Below are 7,389 nucleotides of genomic sequence, written 5' to 3'. Positions count from 1 at the left end.
GAACACAAACCCGCCTTTTGCTCTGGAAGGAGTCCTACCTGTCTCTCCCAAGGTTATTTGCTATAGAAGAGAAGTGAATTGAAGTGAAGTGAAAATCAGTCAGTGTCTGACTCTTTGCGACCCCATGGACTGTATGTAGCCAGGCTCTTCTGTGCCTGGAATTCTCCAGGTCAGAATACTAGAGTAGGTTGCCATGTCCTCCTCCAGGGCATCTTCCCAACCCAGGGATCGAACTCAGGTCTCCCACCTTGCAGGTGGATTCTTTACCATCCTTGCAAAGGTCATTTGAAGCAAAACGGTGCTGAAACATGAGAGACCCCACATTTCCTTCATACCACACCTCTTATACATGTCCTAAAGTATATCCTAAATTTTCTGTATTTTGTATCTTTTTTATTCATATTTCCCTCTGTTCAAAATACACTGATGATTGTGATGAATATTATTCATCTTTCAATATTCTTTTCAAGGGTGTCCTAAACAAATATCTCTGTTAAACTACCTCCCCCCTCTACCTCGCAACACTAACCACCCTTTTTTGACCCTCCTCAACTTCTAGCATTATCATGACCTCGCTCTCTCGTCCTTGCTTGTTTAAGTTTCTGGTTCTCTGCTGAAACATACAGGGACTACTTTTTATGTGTCCTCCTACACTGTGGGTAGCACTGTCTTGCCACACAGTGGCTCCTGGGAAATTTGTTGAAATGAAGAACTATTCCATATTCTGATGAAAAATAATTTTGATCTGATTCAGAAAGTTTAATGGTTAAGGTTAAGACAGACACACATTAAATCAGTGATGATTTTTCCAACTTTATTCATGGAAGTAGCCAAGAAAATGGAATTGCCCAGTGACTCAAGAGTCCACATTATATATAAGGGCCCTCTCTATGGTACCCAAAGAACACAATGCTTACAGTTTGGTCCCATGACTCCCCCTTTCTTGGAACCTAGCCATTTCTCACTCTCTCCATGTCAACCACCAAGGTTGAAGACATCAGTTTTCACTTAATTCACTTAGCAGTTTCCTGTTTGTCACATTGTTTCTGCTTTTTGCTCCTTAGAGTCTCATCACAGAAGCCAGAGTGATAATTTAAGCATGCAGACCAAATCCTGCCCTTCTGTTGCTCAAAACCCTGCAACAATTTCCTTTTTCCATCACAGTAAAAGCCAAATGCTATACCATGACTTCTTAGGGCTTTGTTGTTGGCTGTTTCCCTGCCCGAAAAGCTTGCCCAGCAGTTAATCCATGTGAACAATCACAGACCCTAAGTGTCACCTACTTCTTGAAGATCACTTAGAAAGGATTATCCCAAGTAATTTGGAATTTGGAATTACAAATGGTGCCCACATCCCAAGCACTCCTGTCCTTACTGCTGACTCCTTTTGCTTTTTTTCCTGTAACAATTATCATTGACTCTTTATTCATTGATCATTGTAGGCTTCCTCCAAATTATAAACTCCATCAGGGCAGAGGCCTTTTCTTTTTCCACTGATGAGTACAATGCACTCAGAACAGAATCTGGCATGTAGTAGGTGGTCAAGAAGTACCTTTTTTTTTTTTTCTGTGCATCAGTTACTGAATGACTGCAGCAGGTTTATGGAGTTGTCGCTGTTCTACCATTTATACTGCTTCCAGTTGAAAGAAAAGAAAGTGAGGAATGGAGTGACAGTAACTGTGATGACAGCATATTGAGGAGGCTGAGGTTAGGGCACATTTTGGACCATGTGAGACTCTAGGCCCTCAGATTATTGACTCACTCACCACCCCTGAGGCCCACTTGATGGTGAGGTTGTTAACGTGTGTAAACCTACATGAATTGCCCACCCTGTAGTTTGGAGTCTCTTCCCAGGCTAGGAGAAAGGACCAATTTTTAACCATATAAAGTATGCTTTTAATTTAGCATTATAGCACTATCAGTGGGCCTCTCAGTTACTTACATATGATATGCTACTCTTGATTTATTTCATTATTATTTAATCATTTATTATTTTATGTAATTTGATATTTATTTGCCTATAAGGTTGGTAATCTAATTCACACACTACTCAAATCTGTCACTTTTCTTTCCTTAGGAATCATATCGTCTGGTTCTTATCTTACAACCATAGGGGGAGGAACCAGAATAGAAATCTGTCTCCAGGGAGACATAATGCATAATGCATAAACAAGGTGTGGTTTCTATGGTATTAGATAATCATGCCTTTGGGTATGAGAAAGCAGGAGGCATAATTCTGATATCTTGATTTTGAGGTATGTGTTTTTCCATGCATAACACTTTAGAAAGATGTGGTTATGAGGGTAGCAAATATTTTTGACTCTTCAGCAATTTATTTTTATTGTAAGACGTAACTACTTATAAACCATTTAGCCAAAGTATAGATGACATTTTCTCATATTTTGTAATAGTGAGATTCATAAATATTTCCTCTGCAAGATTGACTCATTGAATATTTAGAAAGTTTTTTCTCATTCTTCAAACAAGGAATCAGATTAAATTTTCACTATTGTAGGCATTTTCCAAAAATAAGTTTTTCATTCCTCTTCTTTCATAAAATGCAACTTTAATATAATATTTCAATGTCTCTTTTTGGTTACATCAGCAGAAGTTTTATTCATTTTTCTCACAATACAGTGGAGTTTGTGATTAGATAAATTGTTAAACTTTTCCTGCTCGTAGTGTTCCTGTATGTCTTATTCATAAAGGACAATTTACCAAGTTTCATTGCACTGTGTATTTTCACAAACTGAGGAACGAAACCTGGAAGACAATAGTCTAAGCAATCTGTAAGACCAAACGGAAATAATATTCGGCAGCTTTAGGAACAAGTTTGTGCAGGAACGTGTTCTGCAAACAACTTGATATTTAGATCTAATGAATATTTCCTACTTGGAATGTGAATTTGCTGAATATGCTTCCTGGCACCACCTTCCTAGTGCCAGAACATGTCATGTTTTTCCTTTGAAAGTTCTTTCATAAAGAGATCGGTGCCTTCAAATCAGTATGAGTTAATCCTTACATTCAGTGTTTCTTTATTGCCCACTAGAGAAAAATAAATGCTGCATTTCACATTACGAAAATGAGCCTCTTCAAGTTCTCTGCTTTTGTCAAACACTTTTCTCTCTCTCTCCCTCCTTTCTCCTCTGTCTCTCTCCCTCTCCCTTTTCCCCATATTTCTGGATTTTAGAGTCAGAAACCCCTCTTCTTGCGATATTCTTCCTATCATTTCTAAAGGACAGCACCATGTTTACATACCGGTGAAGGTTCTTGCCACTTTAACACAACAGGTTACTGTGCATAAGAGTGCCATTGCGTATTTGTGTTTGTCCTCCACTAACTTGAAATAATTACACAGGGAAGTGAAATGTCACAATACATGTTGCATCATATTACTTCTTGTCATTAGCTGAGAGGACAACCCATTGATGTACACACAGGCAATGGTGGGGAGGTGGCTCATACGGTAAAGCATCTGTCTGCAATGCTGGAGACCCGGGTTCGATCCCTGGGTTGGGAAGATTCCCTGGAGAAGGAAATGGCAACCCACTCCAGTACTCTTGCCTGGAAAATCCCATGGACAGAAGAGCCTGGTAGGCTACAGTCCATGGGGTAGCAAAGAGTTGGACACGACTGAGCGACTTCACCTTCACTTTTCACTTTCATGCATTGGAGAAGGAAATGGCAGCTGATTCCAGTGTTCTTGCCTGGAGAATCCCAGGGATGGGGGAGCCTGGTGGGCTGCCGTCTATGGGGTCGCACAGAGTCGACACGACTGAAGTGACTTAGCAGCTGCAGCAGCAATGGGGATTCAATAGACTCCCAAGTGTTGAAAGAGAATCTCTCAACATGTGCCTTGAGAATTTGTTTTCAAGCAAGACACAAGGGATGATTTTGCTGTTATTCTTGTTAATGATGGGGCTTCCTGGGTGGTGCTAGTGGTAAAAAACCCACCTGCCAATGCAAGAGACATAAACATGGGTTTGATCTCTGGATTGGGAAGATCCCCTGAAAGAAGTTCTTAGAGTAGCCCAAACAGTAAAAATGTCTTAGGTTCAGAGGTGATTATTTAAAAATAATAATATATCTGATAGAGTTTTCAGTGATTAATAACAGTGCAAATCACAAATTGTGAAGTACAGTGCTTCACGTCATATCCTTGTGATTTTCCAGTATAACCTCTGATGATCATCACAAAAATCTGGTGTAGACAAATAAGTGATTTTCCCCAGATTGAAGAATTTAGCAGTGGCAGAAATGGGTCTTCCTTGGGGGTTGAACATCTGATCAAGTGTATTTCAAGAGAAACTTTAGTCCAAAGCTAAGACTGATTCTAAACTACTCACAGTTCTCAATCTGTTACCCTCAGGAATATAATAAATATATAGGAATCCAGCATCATGAAAGTCAATTTATCTGATTGGGAGGACTATGTTCTAAAGAATACTAACTTTTAGTTATTTGCAAAATTGAGCTGAAAATATCTTCTTGAAGCCTTCAGACATTTGAGCTCAAGTTTGCTGGCCAAAAAAATATTCAACTCAGTGAAACTCCCAACTAAATTCCCCGGTGAACTTTCAATTCAGTCAGTTCAGTTCAGTTCAGTCGCTCAGTCGTGTCCGACTCTTTGCGATCCCATGAAAAGCAGCATGCCAGGCACTTTCAACTAAGCTCAAACGTGAGATATATTTCATAGTTATCATCATCTTTGCCTTTGGCTTGACTTTTCAGCTGAGTCGATTTGAGTCCATATCTCTCAATTTGAATGTCATCCTCTAAAAAATGAGGTAGTTAGAACAGATCGATGTTTCCCAACTCAAACTATACTGCGAAGTCATTATCAAGAGTAATGTGTCAGAGGACATGTGGAGAAGGAAAGGGAGAGAGATATGGGTGCAGGTGGTAATATCTGAACTTGACTGGGCTTCCCCAAGTGGTGCTAGTCATAAAGAACTTGACTGCTAATGCAGGAGATGTAAGAGATGCAGCTTTCATCCCTGGATTGGGAAGGTCCCCTGGAGGAGAGCATGGCAACCCACTCCAGTAATTTTGCCTGGAGAATTCCATGGACAGAGGAGTCTAGCAGGCTACATTTCATGGGGTGGCAAAGAGTTGGACAAGACAAACAACTTAGCAATGCATATGTGGCTTTATACCAGAGCAGGGACCACTTCTAATTCTAAAAGTTGGGGATTTTGTAAACCCTTTGAGCTCTTTCAAAACTGTTTTGGTGGTTCATATGGTATTGAGATATTTGTATTGAAATTAAACATCTCATTATTTTGATGATTAAAAAGACATTAATTAAAGACGGGTTTATTTGATTTCAAAGAGAACAAAGTTTGAAATATTCATCTCTTATTTGAATGTTCTCTTTTCCTTTTAAAAAACATCTATTACTTCAAAACTAATTATTTGGGGCAATGATGAGTTTTTAACAGAAGCTTAGAAAATTACTTAACATTAAATAATGTGTGCTAAAGAGAGGTCTTTGAATATGGTGGCTGCTCATTATTAAATTATACTCTTCTTATGAAATTTGCATATTAAATGGAACTTCTTATGGAAATCAATGTGAAATGCTCCCTACAGGTGCTTAATCTGTTCTTCACAAGATAGATAAACTTTATGTTAACAAGAAGCTCCTTTATGAGAAGATGAAGGGAGGACAGAGACGCAAGCGGAGGGTGACGGTGAAAACTAGAGCCCTTGAGGAGTCCTCTTTAAGTGGAAGGCTGCTTTGGAAGAGTCAGTCACAGCAGCAGAGTGTCAATCCATATCTACAAGGACAGAGACTGGACAATGTTGTTGCAAAGAAGTCAGTCCCCCATTTTTCAGATGAAGATAAGAAAGCAGAGTAAAGTGACGATGCAGTGTGGAAATTCATGTGACCTGCTAGACCGCCTTGTACTGCTTCTGCCCGTGTGTTGTTAGAGCCCCTGTGAAGGGAAGCATGTTTCTAATTTAGATAAGTATGGACGAAAAGCAAACGTATTTTGGTATTGTGTTGTCCTTCATGCCGATAGCTCTGCTTTCTGCTAAATTAGGGTAAGAGCCTTTTTTCCCCTTTAAATGTGGATCTGCAGTGAGCATTAAAATTGAAGTGTATGTGTCAACAACAATAAAAAGCAAATGAATGAAAAAAAAAAAAGAAATGCTCAGATCTAATATTTCTGAAATTTTTCCTAAGTAGGACTGGTCACTCTCTTACATGTACCTAAAGTATTCTGTGCCTCATACCTACTCACTCAGTCATGTCTGACTCTTTGTGACCCCATGTACTGTAGTTTACCAGCCTTCTCTGTCCATGAGATTCTCCAGGCAAGAATGCTGGAGAATTCATTCATTTCTCCAGAGGATCTTCCTGACCCAGGGATAGAACCTAGGTCTCTTGCATTGCCGTGGAGTCTTTACTATCTGAGCCACCAGTGAAGCCCCGAAGTATTCTATACCACTTCTTTTATACAGTACCTATGTTTGTATTGGGATTATTTGTCTTTTCTACTAGACAAATTGAAGAAATAACGCCCCGTTTCTTTTTGTACCTTGGCATTTTGACAATTTCAGCCTATGTGTTCTTCTTCTCCCAACTAGAGAAAAGGGTTATCATGATTGACTTGCACTGTTTCCGGATATACTACATGGATTTTATAAAGGATGGCATAACCAAAATATAAGGAAGGGAATGCATCAGAGACTCTCAAAGCAGAAGGATGTGACTCATCAAAGGAAATGTGAAATGAATACTCTCTTTAAAAGCTGAAAACAAAGCAAAGCTTTTTAAATTCCAGAGGTTAAGGGGTAAAGGAAGTGAACAGAACAATCTCAAAGAGCCTTTGATTGTCAGGGAGGTTGGGGAATATACTAAAGGAAATTGTAGAAAATGTCTAATTTTGCTGATTGTGGTGTTTGTTTCATTCTTGCTATTTGTTTAGTGTGTTGACCTGTGCTTCCCAGCTTCTAATGCCCTCAAGGTGTCTGGGGAGCATCTCCCTGTCTGAGCCTTGGTGGGATGCTGCCAAGCTCTGACTATAGAAACTATCTTGCAATTCTGGTGGTTTTGGACAGTTGTATTGTTCTTGGCTGATGACATGGTCCCACCTAAGCCTCGGAATACAGAGGAAAAGAGACTGGACTGAGTACAGAGGCAGTGGCATCAGCTTCTGGTTTCCAAAGCCAGTAGCAGAATCTGGGTAGTATTGTTTTGTCCGATGTCCGAATCCCCGAGCGGGAAGAGAGAAGGCTTCCAAGACAATGCAAATCGCAAAAAAAGGAAGTTTATTACTGACTCTAGCCAGGGCTTCTGCCGCAACCAACGCAGTGGTGCAGGGTCAGAAAGCGCTGAGCCCAAGCTGTTACCCAAATTTATAGGGTGTGCATAAGCAGTTGG

General features: G+C 39.9%; 1 long non-coding RNA gene across 1 annotated transcript; it reads left to right on the top strand.

Annotated features, from left to right (window-relative positions):
• Nucleotides 1–5,631: 5,631 nt before the first annotated feature.
• LOC122693359 lies at nucleotides 5,632–6,150 on the top strand. Its single transcript, XR_006340888.1, has 2 exons — nucleotides 5,632–5,686; nucleotides 5,765–6,150. It is a non-coding gene; the product is annotated as an uncharacterized LOC122693359 (long non-coding RNA).
• The last annotated feature ends 1,239 nt before the right edge of the window (nucleotides 6,151–7,389 follow it).

Source organism: Cervus elaphus, chromosome 5 (assembly GCF_910594005.1).
Source record: "Cervus elaphus chromosome 5, mCerEla1.1, whole genome shotgun sequence".
NCBI lineage: Eukaryota > Metazoa > Chordata > Mammalia > Artiodactyla > Cervidae > Cervus > Cervus elaphus.
Note: the sequence above shows the minus strand (reverse complement) of the source record. Positions and strands in the feature narration are given on the sequence as shown.